The 23,433-nt window shown below is 43.6% G+C and overlaps 1 protein-coding gene and 1 long non-coding RNA gene across 3 annotated transcripts in view; both read left to right on the top strand.

Annotated features, from left to right (window-relative positions):
• Nucleotides 1-23,433, top strand: part of MECP2 (methyl-CpG binding protein 2) — a 99,746-nt gene that overhangs the window by 38,510 nt on the left and 37,803 nt on the right. The gene's annotated exons all lie outside the window — the stretch shown is intronic.
• On the top strand, nucleotides 9,181-9,500 carry LOC144587110 (uncharacterized). Its single transcript, XR_013542289.1, has 2 exons — nucleotides 9,181-9,228; nucleotides 9,417-9,500. It is a non-coding gene; the product is annotated as an uncharacterized LOC144587110 (long non-coding RNA).

The following is a 23,433-nucleotide window of genomic DNA, read 5'->3' as shown; positions in this document are numbered from 1 at the left end:
CCATTAAATTGTTTGGAAGCAGAAAATATTTTCTAGTGTCCTTCAATATAAGGAGCTGCTGTTCCCAATATGGGCAAAAATTTGAGCTGAGGCAGCTTGATGCTCACTACTGCAGTACTTCAAAATTGAGAATCTGTCATGAATAATGCAGCATCTTAGGTTTTTCTGAATCCTCTAGTTGTATTGGATATTAGGTATGAGGCATGGGCTTTTAAACATGCTGCTGTTTGCTCAACTATTATTCGGAGTACAGTGGTGCCTTGATGTACACCCATAATCTGTTCCAGAAGATGGGCGTAACTCGAAATGGTCATAAGTCGAAGCACCATTTCCCATAGGAATGCATTGAAACCCCATTAATCCGTTCCGGCTGAAAAAATAATAAAACAAACAAACAGAGCAAATAATCACCAAAAAAATCACAAAAACCACCCCCCCCACACACACACACAGTCAGCCCTATCGGAAGGCGATGGGGCTGAAAAAACATGAAAAAACACCCACCCACACAAAACGCACCAAAAATATCACAGCACAGAAACATAATCCCCAAAACCAATTTGCGATTCGCAAAACAGTCATTCCAATGGGGGATTTTCGCTGGACCTTGAATAGGTCTGTGCTTCGTGAACCGTTTGTTCACAAGACGATGATTTTTTCCACTGATTGTCGGCTTTGAAAAATGGCTGCCCTGTGTTTTCGGGACCCATGCTTCGCAGGACAGCCATTTTTACAGCTGATTGGCGCTCGCAAAATGGCATCCCTATGGGGCGATCTTCACTGGACGACAAGGTATTTTCCCCATTGGAACGCATTAAACTGGGTTTCAGTGCATTCCAATGGGGAAAGCGTTTTCGCATAACGACAATTTCGCTAAACAGCGATTTCAGTGGGACGGATTATTGTCGTCATGTGAAGCATCTGTAAATATACTTACTCAGGAGGAGAAAGCAGCACCAGACAGTCTGAAGCCTCCTCCGACGCATAGACTCTAACCGCTGGGCTGAAAGAGCTACAAAGAAGCTCTTCGTCAACAAGCAGTTAGTACCTATATTTGAATTCCCTGCCTTTTTCCCCTGCCTCTTTTCTGTTTGCAACTCCAAGCTCTAGCCACAAGTCGAAGCAAAATTTTGCAGCCGGAGCTGGTCGCAACTCGAAAGGATCGTATGTTGGGGTGGTGATAAGTCGAGGCACCACTGTATTTAGGAACAGGAAATTGCTTGAGCTCTTTAGGGTTATTATTTGTAGCCTATGAAAGGTAAAGCATATTTTTGAGTGCATGTATTTGGAATCGTAGGTCTGGTGGTTTTAATTTATTGCTTTTCTAGAAAATGGGACGTGATCATAATTGTGTCATGTATTTCAGTGGCTGTGTTAGCTCAAGAACAATTTAGTAATTAATGCATATGGATCTATGTCCTTTAAATAACACTTAAAAAGAGAGGAGAAGGCATTGATAAAATGGGCCCTCACAGGAGGAGAAGGTTGGGGAGTAGAAAATGTTTAAACACTGCATTTTGCTACTTGATAAATATTTAGTTCCTTTAAAGGGAAAAGAAGAGATTGTGATGTGATCACAAAAAGATGCATTAATAGTATTTTCATCTCCCTCAATCCTTTCTCTAGGTTTTCTTGCAAAGTGCCCCATCCATACAGGCCAGTCTTGGTGATCAAGGAACAGTGGCTTGATGCTTCCCTCGTTTGCAATTCATGATATTCTGTGCTTCCATCGCTTTTATTGTGCTACCTGCTTCATTTACAGAATTTTACAGGCAATCCAGATGACATCCATTTTTAACCCTCCAGTGTTCTTTAACAGCTTTTACCATTTTGCTTACTACAATGGAGGGATTAGACTAAATAGAAAAAGAGGGAAAGATTAGACCTGCATACTGTATATGAGTAGTACTGTGGCAGTCTACATCTGTGGAGATCTGGCGTTTGCTCTGTAATTCGAAGGGCAGAGGTGGTAGGGAAGAATTTTTTGTAGTCCAAAAAGAGAGAGAAATGAAAATAAGGAAGCAGCACAGGGGGGGAACTGCAAGAGAACAGTGAATTATAGTCAGTATAAGAGTGACCAGTGCAGGCCAATATACTGTAAACAGCAACTTTTGAGACGAGCCTCCACAGACATTTTTCTATAGATCTCTGCTTGATTGTAAGATTTCTGTATTTCAGAAAAGGTTCTATTACATTGGGGGTTGGCAGTTAATTTCTATGGGGGGGCACATGAAAAATCTGAACTGTGTTCAGGGGCCGAACCAACCTTACTTAAAAATAAAATGAAAGAGTCATGTTATGATAGTTTTTATTTTAAACTTGTTAACCTTCACAAATACTAAAGAGGTTTTTTGTGGTATGTTAAAGATAAGCAACTGATCAACTTTAGACAAAAAGTTATAAATGGTTTTGATGTTCAAAACTGTCCATGGGCCGGACAGGAGCGGCTTGTGGGCCGCATGTGGCCCTCGGGCCGCATTTTGCCCAGGTCTGTATTACATGATAAGCTTCCTAAATTCTATATTCCTTTTTCTTGGGCCATTTCATAAAATTAAGACAGCATATTACACTCATCATTGTGCATAGGCTAGAACAGGGATCAGGGAACTTTTTTACCTTTTACCCCTCCCCCCCCAAAAAAATTATATATGCTGACATTACCCCCTTGAATTGAAAGGAAGGAAATCATACATTATTTGAATTCAAAATATTATTGAATCTACACAGGCTATGTACCGAACTAGCAGGATATATCATGAGTATCAGTGGCTGCCAGGCTGTGTACCGAACTAGCAGATTGCACCAAATTTAATAAAGATATGCACTATTTTTGCTGGAACACACTGCACTCCAGCCATGGGGTGGTATAGGAAGTAGTAAAGTGTCCAACGTGCCTAGCAGGTTGCACTAAATTTTTGCTAACTCACAGAGGATTCAATCATCATCAGAGTGGTGCTAGCAATGACATGCTTGCTAGAGACAGCCAATGCAAAAGAGGGGGCTTTTCCTACCACTTCAATCATTCTGTGTGTGGTGTGCAAAAAGGAACAAATCAGGCTAAAGGTCATGTCACCCACCTTGGTGCCACAGCCCAATATCAAAGGACCAGTGTGCTATTTTTTTATCATCATCAATGGAAAACTCAGCAGTGGCCAGAGGATTGGAAAAGATCAGTCTACATCCCAATCCCAAAGGAGGGAAGTGCCAAAGAATGCACCAGCTACTGTACAATTGCACTCTTTTCACACGCTAGCAACGTTATGCTCAAAATCCTCCGAGGCAGCCCAGAGTGGTCGACCAGACCAGATGGGCGGGATATCAAATAAATAAATAAATAAATAAATAAATAAATAAATAAATAAATAAATAAATAAATAAATAAATAAATAAAGGCAGGTTTCAGCAGTATGTGAACTGAGAACTCCCAGAAGTGTAAGCTGGATTTCGAAGGGGCAGAGGAACTAGAGACCAGATTGCTAACATGCATTGAATTATGGAGAAAGCCAGAGAGTTCCAGAAAAACATCTACTTCTGCTTCATTGATTACGCAAAAGCATGGCAGAAAGTGAGGAATTAATGAACCTCTTAATGAGGGTGAAAGAAGAGAGCGCAAAAAATGTTCTGAAGCTCACCATAAAAGAAACCTAAGATCATGGCCACTGGTCCCATCGCCGCCTGGCAAATAGAAGGGGAAGATATGGAGGCAGTGACAGATTTTACTTTCTTGTGACTCCATGATCACTGCAGATGGTGACAGCAGCCACGAAATTAAAAGACACCTGCTTCTTGGGAGGAAAGTGATGACAAACCTAGACAGCATCTTAAAAAGCCACCCCTTCCCCCCCACCGCCTTAATTCAAGCCTTCTGTTTTGCTTGCCTGTTCCTTTTTTCATAGTTTTGAGTCAGTCTCTCTCTCTCTTTTTTTTTTCTCTCTTTCATATACATACACCCACCCACCCTCCATTTTCTACATACATTTAAACAAGCTTGATGAAGCCGTGGGTCTCTAGCACCTTCCTTCCCTTGTTAACTGGAGCCTTTCCCTCCTCCTGTTTGTTCGCAGTCATCTCTGGCAGAAGCAGTCATTCACAAGCCCTGGATTGATTGACTGCCCAGGGCTATTCTACAGCTGTAACCAATCAAGCAGGCTTATCTCCGATCTTTGAAAGAACGGATTTACAAGTGCCCTGCCGCAACCAAGGAAGTAACAGGGCGAGGTGGCTTACAATTTGAGGTTTGGCTTCAGCGGTGGGGGATGGGGGTGGCACTCTGCTCTTTATCCCCAGGATTTTCATGTTTACCCCATTTTGGGTAATTTATCCCTGTTTCCCGAACACTGGGCTAGAAGCTAAAAATTAAATATGACAGACTTTGACTCGAAACTTTTCCCAAGGTTGCTGTAGAGTTTCTTCAAATTTGAAATGGTCAGCATATCTGTCCCCCCTCCTCCTTTTTTTAAAAGTGAGGTACATTTTCCAGAACATTTGCTTGAAATTTTTTCAGTGATCTAAAATCAGGTATGATCTATCAAAACATAGATTTATTTATTTAAAATATTTTTATTCTGCCTTTCTCCTTAAACCCAAGGTGGCTTTTAAATTTTTGCAAGTGATTTTAATTTGTGTTCTACAGAATTTTAGTTTTCCTTTGTCTATCTGTCTTTCCTTAAGCTTTACATATTTTTTATAGATTATAAGATTATGAGAAGGATCTTATTCTGTTATTTTTTTGTTTGTCATTGTTCAATGTGTACTTGTTTAGATCATTATTAATAAACATTAATAAATAGCAGGATTATTAATATTAATCTTTTAATGATAGTTTTTAATATAGACTATTATTATAATATTCCCTATTTTTAATTGTTTTAATGTGTTTAAAGTTTTAGTATTGTTGTACACCGCTCAGAGACCACTGGTAATGGCACAGCTAAAAATCTTGTAAGTAAATAAATAAACAAACTTTTCATTGAATTTGTCAGGGTAGATGTGGAAGAAAAGACAAAAAAAAGAGGAGCACACAAGTACAAGATAAAAGATAATTGGCTATGCAAACCCTCTCAGCAGGAATTTTGGGGTTATAATGGATAACAGTTGTATCTTGACTTTAGCAGTTTAGTGGTGTGGCACAGAAGGCCTATAATTACATGAGGCTATTGATAAGAATGTTCAGCAAATTATTAAAGATTTTGGCAATGGTATTTCTTTCCCTGGATGGAAAATCTGATTACTACTGGTGGAGAAACTTAAAACAGGAGACCAGCAATGTTGACCCACTGAAGCTCCTGTGTACTGTCATAGTTTAGAGCAGTAGGAACAAAGAGGGGCATATCTGATCAGAATCCTTAAATTTAGGCAAAAATAATGTTCTTCTTGAGACACCTGCAAAAAACATCTGTTTACAGAGGTATTCCCTCACTGTAATTATTCCCACTCCTCTCTTTCTTGTGATTGTTTGGATATTCTTTATTGTATATTATTTTTGTAGAGCTTTTAACTGAAGACAGGAGGGCCTGGCGTGCTCTGGTCCATGGGGTCACGAAGAGTCGGACACGACTAAACGACTAAACACACACACACAGAGCTTTAATGGAAACAGCTTGGAAATCTTGCAGTGTGAAGTGGTGTGTTTCTTGTTATTTAAGCTTTTCAAGAATTTCATTACATTTAAATATATCTGGTGGGATCAGAGGTTTTTATGGGTTTTGAAATAATGTACTATGATGCAGAGTTAGAAAATTAAGGTGCAGTTTAGTAGCCCACTGAGGGACGTGGTGGCGCTGCGGGCTAAATCACAGAAGCCTGTGCTGCAGGGTCAGAAGACCAAGCAGTCGTAAGATCGAATCCACGCAACGGAGTGAGTTCCCGTCGCTTGTCCCAGCTCCCGCCAACCTAGCTGTTTGAAAGCATGCAAATGTGAGTAGATAAATAGGGACCACCTCGGTGGGAAGGTAACAGTGTTCCGTGTCTAAATCACACTGGCCATGTGACCACGGAAGATTGTCTTCGGACAAAACGCTGGCTCTATGGCTTGGAATCTTTACCTTTACCTTTTTTAGTAGCCCACTATTTCTTGCTGGTTCCAGTTAGAAGAGACAATTGAAGTCCTGGTACAAAAGTATGCAGTTGCAACCCCAGTTGTTGTTGGTGCAAAACAGGCAGATATGTGTGTTGCTGCATCTGAAGTGCAGCAGTATTCTACCCCTTCCATGCAAAAGGGATTCCAGAATAATCCTTAGGATATTATTGCCAAATGAATCTACAGAGTTTACTTGTATAAAACAGTAGCAAACAATTACGCTCACAAGGACCTGATTCTGTGGTGTGCAGGAGAGAGAAAAGTGAGATCAGAGTAGACCGTTCATGGGAGTGATGCAAGCTGGCCAACTCATGAATTAATATTTAGAGCAGGGGTCTCAAACTCAAATTACCTGGGGGCCACTGGAGGCAGAGTCTGGGCGAGGCTGGGCCGCATCAGATTTCCCTCCAAGTGGAGCAAGAGCCTGAGGAAGCCGACCAGGAATTGCCTTAGCCCGGCTGGGGCTCCGAGGAGGAGGAGGAGGAGGGGTGTGTGAGCCCTTGTTGCCGGCCACAACACCCTCCGGCTCCTTCTTCACTACCACCAGCAGCAGCAGGACAAAGAAGCGGAGAAGGGAGGGAGTGTTGGCGACCGCCTAGTGGGGGTGGGGAGGGCACAACATAAATTCTTTTTTAAAAAACCCTCACAGAATTGCCTTGCCAAAGGAGAAAAGACCCCATTGGTACCCGTGAAATTAAACAGAATGGGGTGGGCCCCCACAGGTGCGCATGCACACACGGAGGTCCGGCAACCTTCCTCTGAGGGCCCCCCTCAAAAAAAGGCACACTCAACAGCAGCAGCTACCCCCACCACGACAGAGAAGCAAACTGTGAGAGGAGCCCAGGCAGCCTCAAGCCTAGGTGGCTGAAGCAGGACGAGGAGAAGGAGGAGGAAGAACTGCCAGGCACTGAGGCAGCTGCTGGCTGGGTTGGTGCTGGGGGTGCTGAGAGAGAAAGAGAGCTATTCCCTGGAAGAGGCAGCAGTGGCAGCTGCTGTTGGCGGCTTGCAGGCGCTCTTTGAGGATGGGCCGGGAGCGAGCCCCGCTCTAAGGCATTGCTTGGTGGCGGCTCGGGGAAAAGAGCCAACAGCACGCCTCGCTCGCCAGGTCTCCCCCAAGACAGCACCTTTTGCACCCTCCATCCAGAACTGCATCCGGCAGACAAGCGGGCTAGCTGGCAGGCTGCAGTTCCGGATGGAGGGTGCAAGAGGCGTTGCCTTGGGAGTCAGCTGAGCGAGGCTTGGCTTTTTTTTTTTTTTTACTCTTGACAGCAGAGGACGTGTGGGCGCTTCGGGGGGGGGGTAGGCAAGGCGGAGGCCAGAAACTATAATCCGGCAGGCTGCAGATGGCCCCCGGGCCGCATGTTTGAGACCTCTGATTTAGAGTATTTTCAGGCTGCATGTTTGGGGGGGGCGAAGAAACAGCCCCCTAAAATTTCAAACTTGCCTGATATTAGATTGGTTTAAGAAACACCTGCTGTACAGAGTTTTCAATTTCAGACTGAGACTCAAACTATTTTCACACCTGCATTTTTAGAAAAATATGAAGTGTCTGAAATCCAGCAGTAAGTTGCAACTAGAGTGAGCCCATTGAATTAGTAGGTATTTGGTGAGTCAATCCCTCTGTAAGTTCCATTGATTCAGTGGGCCTACTTTAGTTGCAAGTTACTACTGAATTTTAGCTAGCTAGAAACTTGTAGTTTCGAGGGAAAGTCAAACGAGATGGTGTATGCATAATGCCTATACCTCTTTGTTTGAAGAACTGGGATATTATATCCAGTCAACAGCTTCTTTAACTGTAACTTTAAAGTCACTACTCTAGTGCAGCCTGCATCTTTCCTAACTTACATCTAAGGAAAATGTCTGGCAAAATCCATCTGGTATGAACAAGACACCAGTGCAAGCCTGATGAAGAGGGCATTCTGATCCATGAAAACTAGCAGATTGTATGATTTCTTTAGTGTTCTGTAAAGGTATCACCTACTCCTGCATTGTATTTTGTTATTTAAAGAAATATTAGGAGGATGCTGTTCAAGTCCCTCCATTCCTTATCATTAACCTTCATGTTTCTCTTTTTACACTGAACTCATTTTCCACTTTCATCAAATTGCTTTTTTGTGTCTGATGAATAATAACATGGTAAAGAGTATTACTCTTTTAAAAGGATAAAAGAACAAAGATACTGCTCATAAACTCGCAATCCATAACAAGATTTTAGCTTTAAAAAGGCTAAGGAAAATAATTTCCCCATATTATATTTCCTATTTTTCAATTGCAGAACCTCTGTCATCTGTTACCATAAGCCAAGAAAGTTTTCATCCCACTGAATTCAAACCTCCTCAGTTTGTTCTGGAATATTTTTTTTTCAGCAATAAAAATTTATTAGCAAACTGCATGCTACTCCTCAAAAATGAAAATAGCTCCTGTCAAAGAGACTCCACCCTCATGGTTCAGCAATAGCTGTAGTAGCAGAGATAGCAGCTGAATTGCTTCTGAGCCAAGCTAAACTGGCCAAGGAGGCCCTTGATTTAATTTCACTGCACTGAGGAGAGGCTAGGAAGCTCACAGGCAGTGGTGCCTTTTATTTGAAGGTTGACACTGTCATGAAGAAAAGTGCAGGGAAGGCAAGAACAGCAGCAGCAGCAGCTGTGAAGCTCAAAACGTACTGCCCCACACGGCACCCCAAATCTGCTGCTTGTCCTCCTTCTGCCTTCATTGTAGAACAACAACATAAAATTCAAAACCTGCCATCCCTGAATGGTACCCCAAACCTGCAGCCCACATCTTCCTTGCATTGTCTCATGATAGGGTGCTGCATTCTTCTCAGCGCGTGATCTGTAGGACTGCTTATTCACCAAATGTCTGAATTCTGAGGTTAGCTTATGGGATTCCTCTGTGTGTACCATTGTCTTATGAGCTGAGACTAACAGTGACTAGGGACAAAGCATTAGTAGTGATGGAGCTCCATGGAATTTTCTTTCTGGGAAACGTTAACAACATCATGTCTTTTTTCTTTTTATCAGGCAAATACTCCTTAAAATTTATCTTGCCCTCTTTATTTTTCAAACTGATTTGTTGGTGTTTTTTTCTATCTTAGTGTATTTGTGCTAACTGTTGTGAGCTACTCTAAGAGCTGTAATTGCAGTTAAAAGGTAGGATATTAAATTTTATACCTGAGTTAATAAATTAATATATAATAACCTTACTAAAGTTATAGAGTTCTAAGTCTGATCTTGTTTCTGGTGGAGCAATCACATATGTCCACTTGAGGTCTCTAGGGGGAAAAAAAAGCAGGGTGTGTATTAAGTAGGGTTTACAGTTTCATTTTGTCCCCACACAGCTTCCATCTGGCTACCTCTGCACTGTTGCCACCGTCACCTTCCAGCTGAAACCACCTCAGTCCAAGTCAGTAGCTGCTTCCCATCACTCCAGTCTTCTGGCAGTCTTTGGTCTGCTGACTTCTTCTTCCAGTCTGAACTTGGGGGTTTTATGCAGCATTTTAAAATAAGTGTATTTCAACACTTGATTGGCTCTCTGAGGGTGACAGATGCAGAAACACCAGCCAAAATCCAGTTAGACTTTCATTCACATGTAAGGAAGAATCACATTGGCTGACTGATGAGGTTCTGGTACGTGGCAGTCATGCATTCAGCTGTGCTTCTCATCACATTCCCAGCACCTATCAGTCACCTTGTTAACCAACTGTGTAGCTTACATGATCCTTCTTTTACATAGATAAAATCCCAAAGGATCTTGGCCATTTGGTTAATATCCCAGATCTAAGAGCTGTTTTTCAGTCTATGAAGTATATTTTACATCCTAAAAATGTTGTACTTTCTAAATTATAAATGAGTGTTGTGTAGTAGTTCACAGTGTGTAAGAATGGTGTTCAGTATTCAGTAAAAGCAAAACCAGCAATACAACTTAAATACAGTTTAATCAAAATGTATCAGCAAAAGACACTACAAATAAAATAACAAGCACAAGCATACATGGCAGGTGGTTAAAATATGTTTAGAAGTACAGTAGTAGGAAGTAGTAAACACAGTAGAGGTCAAATATTGAGATAAACGAAGACTGAAGGATCAGTAAAACTGATGCACAAGCTGAGATGACAGTGGAAGGTTCTTCAGCCCCCTTCTGAGTATGAGAGGGCAAATTCCTACAGAGCCTATACTGCTGTTGATTCCTGTAATGTCGGAGGGGTAAAGAATATGTTACGTTTGCTCTGGGTTGTACTGTATTTTTCCCATTTATAAGACCCCCATGTATAAGATGCCCCCCTGAAGGCAGGGATCAAAGTGCTTTGATGATTCCTGCTTTCCCCCTCCACTTTCTTGTGGAGAAAGTGGAGAGGGAAATCACTTTCTTCCGAATTCCTTTCCTTCCTTCAGTGTATAAGACAACTCTCAATTTTTAATCTAAATATTTTAGACAAAAGTATCGTCTTATACACGGAAAATATGGTATACTATGAGGAAGTTAAGGTGCTTTGATTGAATGATAAACAGACTCAGCTGAGGAGGTTCTCAGAGTCAGACTGAACAGGGCCACTGGTTGCTATCTGGATTGCTTCCTTCTCTCTGGGTGTCATGCTGCTGTTTCGAAGCCATAATCTTTTGCCTGGGGTGAATGCTGCTGTTGAACTCTCTGCACTGTGGCTCAAAGATATGTGTTTCATAGACCTTGGTTTTGAATAAGGAATGCTGTGGTTTGAATGATTCAAGTTCTGACAGACTGAACACTGTTCTGGATTTAATACAAGGCAGTCTAATAGGATGTGAAAGCTATTTACCCTAGTTCCAGAATATATATACGACCCAGATAGTGCACCAACCAGCAGTTTATTGATTGCTGTTCAAATGGAAGTGAAAGTTCATGGGCCAGCCTAAACCCCATTTTCCAGGTTCTTGACCTTACAGGTAACAGTCCAATGATATAGATCAGTGATCAGGGAACAGGGGTAAATTACCCCAAATGGGATAAAAATGAAAATCCTGGGGGTAATGAGGACTCAACCCTAATCCCGTCCCTCCTCTTCCTCCTCCTCCTCTGCCCGGAGAGGGGTCCCCAGCTGCCCGATCACCCCCTTCCCACCCCCTTCTCCGGCCCGGCTGCAACCGAACCAAGGCAGCTGGCGGCTGGTGATGGACCCTGGCTGGCAGTGTACAGCAGCCGAGGCGGCAGCGGGGCTGGCCATAGTGGAGGGTGAGGCTGGGGTGATTGGCCGGAGTGCCCCAGCTAGGAAGAGCCTCTCCTTCCAGTGCCTGGACAGATGGATCACGACAGAGGGCGGAGGGTGCAGCCATGACAGCAGCCCAGACCAGGCTCAGCCTCCCAGCACCCCATGCCCTGTCCCCATTCCCGGAGGAGCCCTTCGGACGGCAGCGGCACTCACCTGACCGCACGGCTTCCTTCGGTGGTGCCTCTGCGCTGGCCGGCTGGGTCTGGCAGAGCCTCTCGCCCTCCATGCAGCAGCTGTCACGGCACTTTGACGGCGCGGCCTGCGGGAGCCTTGACGCCAAGGCCTCACGTGGCCACCCTGGCAAGCAGCCGCTGGAGCCAGTGCCAATGCCGGAGCAGGAGGCAGTGTCGGGTGCAACCGGCGGGTGAGCCACCTGCTGCTCTTCTGCAGCCACCCAGGAGCCACCCGCTGGCAGAAAGAGGGAGCTGCCCCCATGGGGCCAAGGACTGAGTGTGGCCCCGCCAGGTGGCGGCAGAGGAGGTGGCAGTGGCCCGGGCACGGGCGGCCTGGGCGTGGGCGGCGGCGCTCAACTGGCCATGTATGACCGAGATCTTTCCTTTCAAATCAAGGGAGTAATGGCAGTGTATATAAAAATTTTAGAGGGCAAAAATAAAAAAGTTCCCTGACCCCTGATATAGATCATTCTGAAATTCCTGGAAAACATATGATAGGAACCAGCTTTTGCCCTGCTCTGTTTTAATGGGTGTAGAAGATTCTGCAAAGTCTTTCTTCATAACCATGGGCTCTTTTTCTGTAATCATGCTCTGAATTTTCTGATTGAAGCACTTCAGTATTGTTATAACTGGCATTTTGTACAGATAGATCTCTTGACAGGGAAGGCAATAAGCTGAATAACTTGATCTCTACTTACCGATTCTGAGCCAGAGCATGGCAGACTTTAACCAGTTCATCATGGATTTTTCAGTGATATTTCAGAAGTTTTCAGCCTGAACTCCCTGTTGCATCAGCTAGTCAACTGCCTGCATCTGTTTGCTCTTTTCACTGATTTATTTTGAAAAGACCTTGAGGAAAATATGGCATCCTTGCTTCAGGATTTAGTGAAAGGAAATATTCAATGTTAGCATGACTTTGTCATTTATAGTTTTCAGCAGTGTGTGTGTGTGTGTGTGTGTGTGTGTGTGTGTGTGTGTGTGTGTGTGTGTGTGTGTGAATTACTCATTAATATAAGAGATCAAGAACAAAAGTGTGATTTAGCACTATGAGTGGTTATAGGTGCAAATGTAGCACATCATTATCTGGCACTCGGGATTGTATGAAGTAGTAGATGGAAAATTCTTGTACATAGCCATGGCCCTAACCATTTCCTTCTTCATGGTCTCTGTGAATGCACACTAATGGGTTAACTCTGTGCCTGCGCAGAGATTTCTGGAATATTCTAGAGCTTTATGCTAATCTGAATAGAATTGCCCCCTCCCATCCACGAGGTCCGCCCGCCCTCCAGGCACCTCAGTTCTTTTTTACCGCTGCTGCATGAGGTCTCCTCCTAGAGTTGCTCGTGGATCGCCGTTGCGATTCCTACAAAAAGAACAAAAAAATTTTCCCCTCTCTTAGGACAACTCCTATGGTTTTAGGTGCAAAGGTGACACTCGGGATTGTACATGGCCATGGCCCTAACCATTTCCATATGTGTCTTATCTATTTGTATCCCATTGGGTTCTTCAGCGTGGCCTCTGTGAATGCACACAAATGGGTAAAACAGCGCCAGCAGCCCAGTGCAACGCAACCACAAGGGCACTTCTGAATCACAATCATCATCATCCCTCTAGCAGCTGAGCGCCTGCCCCCTCGCCCAGCGCTGAGCTCATCCCCCGCAGGTGGGCCGCTTCTTCCTTCCTGGGCCCCCAGGGCTGTTTGGAAGCTGGAACGCGGCAGATCCGCTGCCTCCCGTCACCTCCTCTTCCCTCCCCACTGGTAGAAAAACAACAGAACGCACAGCCGGGCCTTGCCTCCGCCCCGTGGGAGCGTGGGAGGTGTCGCCTTGGCTCTGCAGAGAAGCACACCGGTTTGCCAGGTGCGCTGCTGGCCGGCCAGCGTGGGAGGAAGGCGGGCGCACACTTGGCTCAGCTCGGCTCGTGCCTCCGCTAGCCCCTGCTGGTGCCTTGGCTCCGAGTCCCTCCGGCCTAGCCATCTCTTGCCTCCCCGCCGTTCGCAGCCATGAGGAAGCTCTGCCTTGTCAGGAGGGGCGTCCTCGCCATGACCTTCCTGATCGTCAGCATCTCGCTCCTTGTAGCGCACGTCCTGCAGAAACTGGTGGATCTCCAGGTCAAGCATGTGAGAGGGGGCCCTTGCGGGCTCGCCTTCACACGTTACCAGGAAGCAGGGTGGCAGCGTGTCGTTGGATCTGCTGAAAGGCTTTCAGAAGGGGCAAATATGTGGGCACCGCTCATTTACTTTAGTACTTTGGAAGCCCAGTACGACCATTTGTCGTCCCTCTTTCCTTCCCCCCTCCCCTCCCGCGTCCTGCTTTGTTTTTGCCTCCTGTGTGTACAATGGTGCCCCGCATGATGACAATAATTAATTCCCCTGAAATTGCTGTACACGAAATTGTTGTCATGCAATAACAGTTTCCCCATTGAAAACCGGTTAATGCGTTCCAATGGGGAAAATATCTCGTTGTCCTGCGAAGATCCTCCATAGGGTAGCCATTTTGCGAGCACCGATCAGCTGTTTTTAATCGTTGTCTTCCGAAGCATGAGTCTGGAAAACACCTGGAAGCCATTTTGCGAAGCCAACGATCAGCTGTAAAGATTGTCGTCTTGTGAATAAACGGTCTGCAAAGTATGGACCAAATCGTCGTGAAACGCAATTCCCCCATCAAAATGCCTGTTTGGCAATCGCTATAGCGATCACAAAAAGTCATTGTCCTGCGGTTTTGTCGTTTAGCGGGGTCGTCATCATGCAGGGCACCACTGTATTGTAGATGCCCCAAGACACACAACGGGCACAACATTGTATTCTCTTACGGCACCCGTCCTGAGAAGCAGGCTCATACCTGCCAGGATACCTAGTTCAGACCTGGAGAGCTTGCATCCAGTTGAATGGATACCCGGGCATACATGTATTTCAAGGGTGCGGCAGTAAGGTATATGTTGAAAACAAACTATAAAACTTATTAAAATGCACTGAATAATTAAAACAGGTGAAACATTAAGAACAGTCTTAACTAAAATATGGCATTCAGGGACTCAGTCATGATTGTTCAAAGCCTTCCTGAAAAGGTGGGTCTTCAGCTGTCAGTGGAAGGATAAAAGGGAGGTGGGCCAGCCAGATCTTCCGAGGGAAATCATCCCATACCTTGGGAGCTACCACAGAGAAGGCTCTCTCTTGTGTCCCCCATCAGCCATGCCTACGCTGGCAATGGGACTGAGAGGAGAATATTTCTTAGGTGCCAAGAAGGCTCCTATGGGGAGATACAGTCCTTCAGCTAGCCTAGCCCCAAGCCATAAAGGGCTTTAGAGGTAATGACCAGTACTTTGAATTGGGTTCAGAACAGACTGGTAGCGAGTGCAGCTCTTGTAGCCGGATATGTTCCCTATCACCGGCCCCAATCAGTAGTCTTGCTATTGCATTTCCAACCAGCTGAAGTTTCCGAACCGTCTTTAGAGGCAGCCCCACATAGCGCGCTTTCCAGTCATCCAAGCGTGATGTCACTAAGGCATGTGGCAATGTGGCCAAGTCAGACATCTCAAGGAACGGGTGCAGCTGGTGCACCACTTTTAATGGCAATTTTTCCTGCCAGGCCCATGTACAAATGGTGTGTGTGGTTGTGGTTGTAGTCGTAGCTGGCATTTTGATGATGGAGGACACGTGGCCCTCTGTACAACTGTTGTGTGCTGCCAGCCAAACTTTCAAAAGGCCCTCTTGAAAGGAGTTGACTGTGTCTTCCATCTGTGGTTGTGTCTTCTCTACCTCACGAGACTGGTTGGCGTGTATGGTTGTTGAGAGGGGGAAAGCATCTCAAACAGAGATGCCGGGTCCTTGCTAGTTTCAAATGGCCCACTATCTGAAAATGTTTGCCATTTATTACAGTAGTAATTGTATAAAAATTGGTGCCTTTTAAAAATCCATAGTTGTTGTTAGAATGTTATTTTAATAGTAATGATCCACCAATGGGAAAAGAAAAATCTTTTTGTAACAGTAACACAGTGTTACAGTGTCTTCCAAAACCATTAGATGGCCCATCACACTGAGGCTGGGTAGAGTATGGGGCAAATAAATTGTGTTTCCTGGGCTATTAAATGGTCTTACTCCAAGAAAAACAAGCCCCACTTTATTTGTACCACCATGGCCATTTTGTTTGGGGCTTATGGGAGTAGCAGTCCCAAATTTCAGGGTGCATCAGTTTGGGAAGAGCTGCTCTGTACCCAATGATGGGTTCTGTCATAAGACTCGGGTTCCCTTAGGTTTTTTCCTGAGGAATAAAAAAGTGTAGAGTGATGATTGGTGAAATATACCTAAGGAAAAGGGGAAGCAATGACTTAAATTGATTCAGCTTCACCAGAAGGAACCCTTTCTGTGCATTCACTAGTTATGCTTGACAGCATTGCCCAGAAACATCTGAAGCAGGACTTCTTATAATTTGGGCTTCATTTTATAGCTGTGGATATACATGCACATGTCTCCTACCATAGCAACAACTGTATAATACAGTTAATTATAATGGTACATGTAATGGGCAGTATGGTGGAACTCTAATGTTTACTGAGTTTCACAAATATGATTGCTTAGATAGCAAGGGGTTAATTGTGTTAATTAATTTAATTGTGATGGCCAGCAAGAAAAGTTTGCATCTTAGAAATAACAAATTATATGTTTAAAAAGCTGGTAATTCAAAAGGGTGCCAGGCCGTGTCTTGTGTTGGAGTACAGCATCAAATCTGTATTGTGTTGGGCTAGGATAGAAGGCTTGCTGCCAATTCACAAATACATTATTGCCCACCATTGCTGCTTTGTAAAAATGGCCTCAGTAGACAGGACGTGCAGGACAGATGAGCATACTTTGTCTCCAGAGGAGGAAGGCTGAGCTTTGCCACGTACTAGTAACAATACTTCGCCTATCAGGCCCATTTTAAAATCCTAGTAATAGTTTGACCGTAACCTTGACAATGGTGCCGTAAATAAAAATAGAACAAATGTGTTATTTTCTTCTTGTTTTTCATATGCAATGCATCATATTGATGGTTGAATGTAACTTCTACTTAATTCTAAAGTTACATGATTCATGTTTGTGGTAAGTGCATCTGAAATACTGAGAAGACATAAAAATGTATTGAGGATGTGGCATTTGCAGATCTTCCTAGTAGGGCAGAATTTAGAGTTACTTGGTCACAGTATGAGGGAAGTTGGATTTTTAACATAAGTATTCTCTCTCTCTCTCTCTCTCTCTCTCTCTCTCTCTCTCTAGGTTGCTTTTCATTCTTGATGTGTATGTGTTATGTTACATCTTGTGTGATTCTTGCTTTTTTGGTGACATCAAGTGAAGTTGAAGCAAATGTGTACAGTGGTGTCTCGCTTAACAAGGATAATCCGTTCCAGCGAAATTGCTGTAGAGCAAAATCCTCGTTAAACGAAATAAAAAATCCCATTGAAACGCATTGAAAATCCATTCAGTGTGTTACAATGGGCTGAAAACTCATGGTCCAGCAAAGATCCTCCATAGGGGCGGCCATTTTCGGTGCCTGTAAAGCGAGGAATCCATCCAAAAATGCAGCGGGGAGCCATTTTACACAGCGGGCGGCCATTTTGAAGACACAGATCAGCTGTTTTAAAAACATCGTTTAGTGAAAAATCGGTTCCCAAAGCAGGGAACCGATCGTCAGGAAGCGAATTTTGCCTATTAAAACATCATTTTTGCCTATTAAAACAGTCATCGTATAGCGGTTTTGTCGTTTAACGAGGCAATTGTTAAGCGAGGCACCACTGTACTTCCTCTTACAGTGTTATTCCACCCCACAGGCCGCACAGCATTGCTTGCCTGAGCCATCAGACATATAGACAAAGCCATGCTGTCTCCCAGTGCCAGAAAATGAAAAGCAAGCAAATTTGCCAAATCGAAATGAAGGCAAGCAACTCCCATGGGATTAAACAGACAATTTTCTTCTGTTTTTTCACTGCTTGTATGTTCAGAACCATCAGTGAGCCCTTAAAGATTCTGTCTCCCTTGAAACATCTGGTTTTCATGTGGGTGGCCTGTTTTCTAATTTTCAGTGCCATTTTTAATTTTTTTTAAACACTAATGTCTCTTACACCATGTAAATAAAAAGTGCAATCCATGTAAAAAGTTTACATGGATGGCTCATGCACCAATTATATATACTGTACGCTGTTTTCTGTGTGTTGAGAATAATGTATCGTTTTTTGAAATTTCAGTTTTTCTTTTACTTTCTAATGGGAGAAATATTACCTTCCCTCGTTCCTTTTTCTTCCTTAGCAATTTTATGTCCATGCTTGCTGTTACATCTAACAAAATTCTGTGATTTCCATGGGGAGGGCTTAGAGTTGAAGTCAGTCCTTTTGCTTATGTTGGTTGGAGACTGTGTTTGGAATGGGGTATATAGACTCAAGAATCAGAGCTCCTGCTTTATGGTGCCTCGGTGGGGACAGAGGATGGGCTCAGGTTTATGAGGTGGAGGAACATCATTTGTTTCTTTCCCTTTGATTTCCTTTTCATCATGTGTGGGATTCAAATACCATGGGTTTACTTCATTGGGGCGTATGACCTCAGCAGAGTGCAACTGCTCTGCCTGGAAAGCTGCTGGAAATTAAATTGACAATGTTTAAATTCTCAACGTTGTAGCAGCTGTCTGCACGAGTTGAGAGTTTTAGCATCATTCAAGGTCCTTTTCTTAGTCTGAGGGCATGGATGGTGTAGGAAGTGTGCTAGAATGTTTAGTCACTGGCTGTGTTGCTGCCTTGATTCTGGGCAGGGAGCTTGGAAAAAATGAGGAAAGATTGGACATAGGAGAGTGAGTGTCCTGTGTTGCATATAGCACAAGCTGTTTTTAGCTTCTAGTTTGGCTTTAACCCATTATTGAGAATAAAGCATTAATAGTTTAAAGCATTCTTCGTGGAGATAAGCTTAAAGGGAAGAACAACTGATGTGATGGTTCTATTTTAAATGCAGAAACTAAATGATGACAAAATGACATTGTGCTTAAATAAGAGTTGCCAGATCACAAGCTTCAGGTTTAATCGTTACTTTCTTAAAACTAACTCCTTAAGTTGGGAACGTGGTAGCTGTGACTAACCTCTTTCTCCTCTTCCCCCACTGTCCGACAGCTGATTCATACATCTTTCTTTCCCCTATTGTAACAAGTAGAATTCCAGGTGTTCTGCAGAGGAGATCAGAGAACAGTGGACAGAAGGAGCTTGTTTGGAGAACCCATGGGAGAAATTCAGTTGCCTTGCCATTCCACCAAAGAAGCTTCAAAGATTAATTTTCAAGATGCAAACTGATAATTCAATGTTGCATGACTCTCTAGATATTTTGGGCAGTGTTGTAAAGAAGATAGGTTTGGATCTATCAGTGACTTGCAATATATCTGCAAATGTTTCTCAATAGTTCGCAACAGTTCAAAAGCTTCACTTCCTGCTTAAATCGGACTGTTGAAAAACAACCTTTGGGAGAAAACCAGGAGTAGATCGTTTAGACAAAGGGCTTGTTAGATGGTTTTGGCATTGACCGTAAATTCATAGGCGGAATATGTGCTCAGAGGCACCCCGTCTCTTGATTCTTGACACACGTCTGCTTGCCTGGCATATTTTTCATGTAGCTTCAGTTGGTGAACATCAGTAATCTAGACACACACACACACACACACACACACACACACACACAAACACACAGAGAGAGGGGGGCACACTATGTTTTATCTGAAAAGTAAAATTCTGTGCGGCTCAGTTAAATTAGAAAACATGAGAAAGCTGCTGCTTTTTTTATGGGAGAGTATAAGAGAGGATAGGGAGCTGGGTTTGGTGTGCATTCAAATATACATGTCCTGGCAGCAAAAGGAGAAATCTGATGTAGAGGAATGGCCTGCAGGTATTTGGAGGCATTCAAAGGATACACCTAATTAAAACCATTTTAGAAACAACTGAGAAACATTGTTCTGCTTGACAGGTTGGGAGATAGGTGTGCCAACTGCTCAAGAAGTCATCAATTTGTATTGTAGAAATGTTGCTAGTGAATCCAAGGTAATTTATGTTTGTCTGTTTGCCTGTTCCCTCCCACTCTGTCCACTGATTAAACTTTTTTTTCTGGGGAATTAAATACCTTGTTGTCTGCAGCTGTCTCTTAATAAGCACAACTCTCTCTTACAAAAGAGTGGAGCTTGTCAGTTAGGAAGCAGCCAAGGATGATGACTTTCAGCCTTATCAGGAAGCAGTTGCGTCTCGTAAGGCTCTCATGCTCTTCATAAAGGGATCAGAGTGCTTATAAATGGGTTTCAGAGTGAGCAAGAAACAATTGGGAAGAAGGATCTGAAGTTCTACATAAGAAATTGCATTCTCCACACAACAAGCTTTATTTGCAAATAAAATTGAACTCTGTTCAGTAGAGCTGCATAAAATCTAAAAATGTTGATACTAAACCAGCCAACATGTGAGAGACACGTGAATAGCCTTTTGTTCCAGTTTATTTTGGTAGAGCAAGCAGTAGAAAGAGGATGTAAATTTGACTAGAAGAGTGGAAAGGCCACGGGAGTGGTTAATCTACTTTATGGAATCGTTCACTTTTATTCAGAACAAAACAAACAGCTCTTAGCGCAGGAGCCGGCAGCTTCCTCAAGTCTATGGACCTTTTCCTCTCCTTGGAACCTTCAGGGGGTAGCTTTGTATCACTAGCAGCAGTTGAAAAAGCTTTTTTTCTTTTTTAACATTTTTTGTTGTTTTAAAAACAAAATGTGTAGGGAGTATGCACTTTGTTTCAGAGAAGATCTGTGCTTCCAGGCACATGCACCTGTTTTCAGTTTCCCACCCTTACATTCCACTGTCATTGTGTGAGAAAAGAGAGCGAGTCTCTGCATCTTCTGCTTGTGTGCAGAGACATGAGCTGTATTGGGGGGGGGGGACTTTGCCACAGCTGCTTGCCTCTACTGTAGTCTAAATGGTGAAAAAACCACTAGAAAAAAGCAAATTTTCCACCTGGTTCTGCTTTAAATGTTACCATTTGTTTAAAAACAAAAGTTACATTGTTGGTAAAAGTTCGGTTTTAAAGAAGGAAAATTATGTCATTTCTCCCCCCTCCCCAGAAATTAGTGTGTGAATACACATAGGAGAAGGCTGAGGGGAGCTACCTTTGCAGATTTGATGAGATGGGAGAAACACCTTCAAGCCATTGTGTTAAGCTCACTCCAGACCAATTGAGGACATGTCTGGACTGAGGAGGTTGGATCCGTCTAGTTCCCACTTAGAAGTGTCTTATATTTAGTGCAATCTATTTTAAGTCATACTTGACCAGTTATTCTGTTCACACTTATCAATGTTTTTTCTTCTGCAAGAAGGATCCAGACAGGTCTTTTTATCACCGGTTTACTTGTGAGTAAGGCTTATGGTGTTTACTCATGTGCAAGGAGTCAACAGCAGCAGCAGAGGACAGTGGTGGTATGGCAGTCTCATGGCAGTGTTGCCAGCTTTGCCAGTGCGAAGGAGAAAACATTTGGGAGACAGAAGGAAGTTATCCCCTCCTCCCCCCCCCCCCGCTTTTGCTCTCAGGAAAGGGGCTGTGCTCCCTTGTAGGGACAGAGACCATGGAGTTGGTCAGTCAGTCCCTTCCTCTCTCCCTATGTGACATGGCATGGAGGAAATGGCATTGGCTCCCCTGGTGGGCTCTAAAATCCCGAGCAGATAACCCAAAGTTAGATGCTTTATTCTTCAAGAAGTTGTGTATGTCTGTTGGTAGTCAATGAAAGCCAGTCTCCAAACCAACTGGTTTTCCCAGCAATTGTTTTAATTTATTTTCCCCGCATCTCTCCCCCAACAACCATTAAGCCAGGAATAATGGCGATGGAGGAAGGAGACATGATGTAATCTCTTGGTGAATGGGAGGTGGAGTGGGGGCTGACTTTCCTTCCTTCCTTCCTTCCTTCCTACCCACCCACCCACCCACGTACCTACCCACCGACCGACCGATGGACGGACGGACGGACGGACGGACAGACGGAAGGGAGGGAGGGAAGGGAAGGAAGGAAGGAAGGAAGGAAGGTAGGTAGGTAGGTGTGTGCATTTTTATTCATACACACAAATATTATCATTCTAGAAAACTCCCTTTATTCCTAGCTATGTAAATCTGGTGGGTAGCCTTCCTCACTCTTTCTAGAACTGCCAATCAGCTTGATACCAGCTCCCTCTGTTGCAAAAAACATGCATACATACTTCTGTCATGATTTGAGAACCAAGAATGGTGCCATTGGAGGAAAGAAGAGTCAAGCAGAAACAAGCTTGGAGGTCAAGCTACAAAGCTTTGTGCTTTCAGCATAATTCTGAAGGGTCGCTCTAGCCATTGTGTTCTGCAGTTTGGTCATGTGTGCCTGACTGCCAGCTGCCCATCCTTTTTCTTCAATGGATATGGAAGTATTGATACAAAGTGAGCAAGTGCTGCAAATATCTTGCAGACTGCCTGCCTCTGTGCTAAACTTCAGATCCTCAGATATGTTTGGATGTTGTTGCTTTTACTAGATTGCCAAATTACATCAACCAAAATCTCTGTAAAAGGCATACACTTAGCTTAGAAGGCAGGGGTACTTCTGAGCACATTCTGTGCCTGTGGGGTTGTTTCCAGTGCAAGAAGTGAAGTGAGTTCAAGTTTATTTTAATTAAATTGAATTAAAATTTACTCCCAGATACTCTATATGTTCTTTGTTTCAGCAGCCAAATGTTTGTGGAGAAAAATCTTTCTGATATTGCCATGGTTAAATAATTTTGTGCCATTACTTTCTGTCCAGCCTTGTAGTAAACAAGTTTTATCAATTTGAGGATGAGTTTCACTAAGATATGGACACACATGTTTCTCCAATCCACCAATGTTGCAGAGTGATCAGAAATTTCCATATCCATTTTAGATTAATCACAGTTTAGCATGTCTGAATTATCTGAATCTGAACTTGTGATTATTCTTGATTAAGCTTTCTTCAAACAAGCTCACTTCCTCTACTATACCAAAGTTCAGATTAACTACAGTTTGTTATGATTGGACAAGAAAATAGCACCAGTTAATTGAAGTGGAAGCCTCCAAACTATTTCTCACAGGAGGGGAGCCAAGGCTTAGTGTGACTTCTCTGTTAAGAATAAACTGTGCTTCTGTGTTGAATCCAAACCAGCCCTCTGCGACTTGGTACAGTGGTGCCTTGCTTAACGTTGTTTATTCGTTCCAGCAAAATCGCTGTAGAGCGAAAACGTCGTAAAGTGAAATTTAAAAGCCCATTGAAATGCATTGAAAACCGTTCAATGTGTTCCAGTGGACTGAAAACTCATCGTCCAGCGAAGATCCTCTATATAGGGACAGCCATTTTTGGTGCCTGGAATCCGTCCAAAAACACAGCAGGGAGCCATTTTGAGTACCCGGTGGCCATTTTGAAAACCCAATGATCAGCTGTTTTGATCGTCGTAATGCGAAGAATCAGTTCCCGACGCAGGGAACCAATCTTTGTAAAGCGAAAAAAAACCCATTTAAAACATTGTTTTGCGGTTGCAAAAACATTGTCGTGAAGGGATTCATTGTTATGCAGGGTAATCGTTAAGCGGGGTACGACTGTATGTCAGAACTGATTGCTCACTGACAGCCAGTCCACACAGTCTATATAAATTATTATATAGATTGTTGTTGGGATGGTTTGGATTGGAGAAAAGGACAGCATCTGCATGTGTTTCTGCTTAGAACGGTCCATCCTTCCCTTGTAAGAGCTGTTGTGCCAAACATACCTTCTTAAGTTTTAGCCCTGCTGGGTGGGGCTCTGCCTGTCCCGAGTGCAAGTTCACCCCTGCATGCATGAACAACTTTGCCCCACCCCATGTGCAGGGTTCCATGACAATTGGAACCAAAGGGGTTAAATTCATTCGCTGCACAGAAGAGGAGGAAAGCTGCACCAAGGGAGGTG

This window comes from Pogona vitticeps, chromosome 2 (assembly GCF_051106095.1).
Source record: "Pogona vitticeps strain Pit_001003342236 chromosome 2, PviZW2.1, whole genome shotgun sequence".
NCBI classification, from domain to species: domain Eukaryota; kingdom Metazoa; phylum Chordata; class Lepidosauria; order Squamata; family Agamidae; genus Pogona; species Pogona vitticeps.
This window is presented reverse-complemented; position numbering and strand designations above follow the sequence as displayed.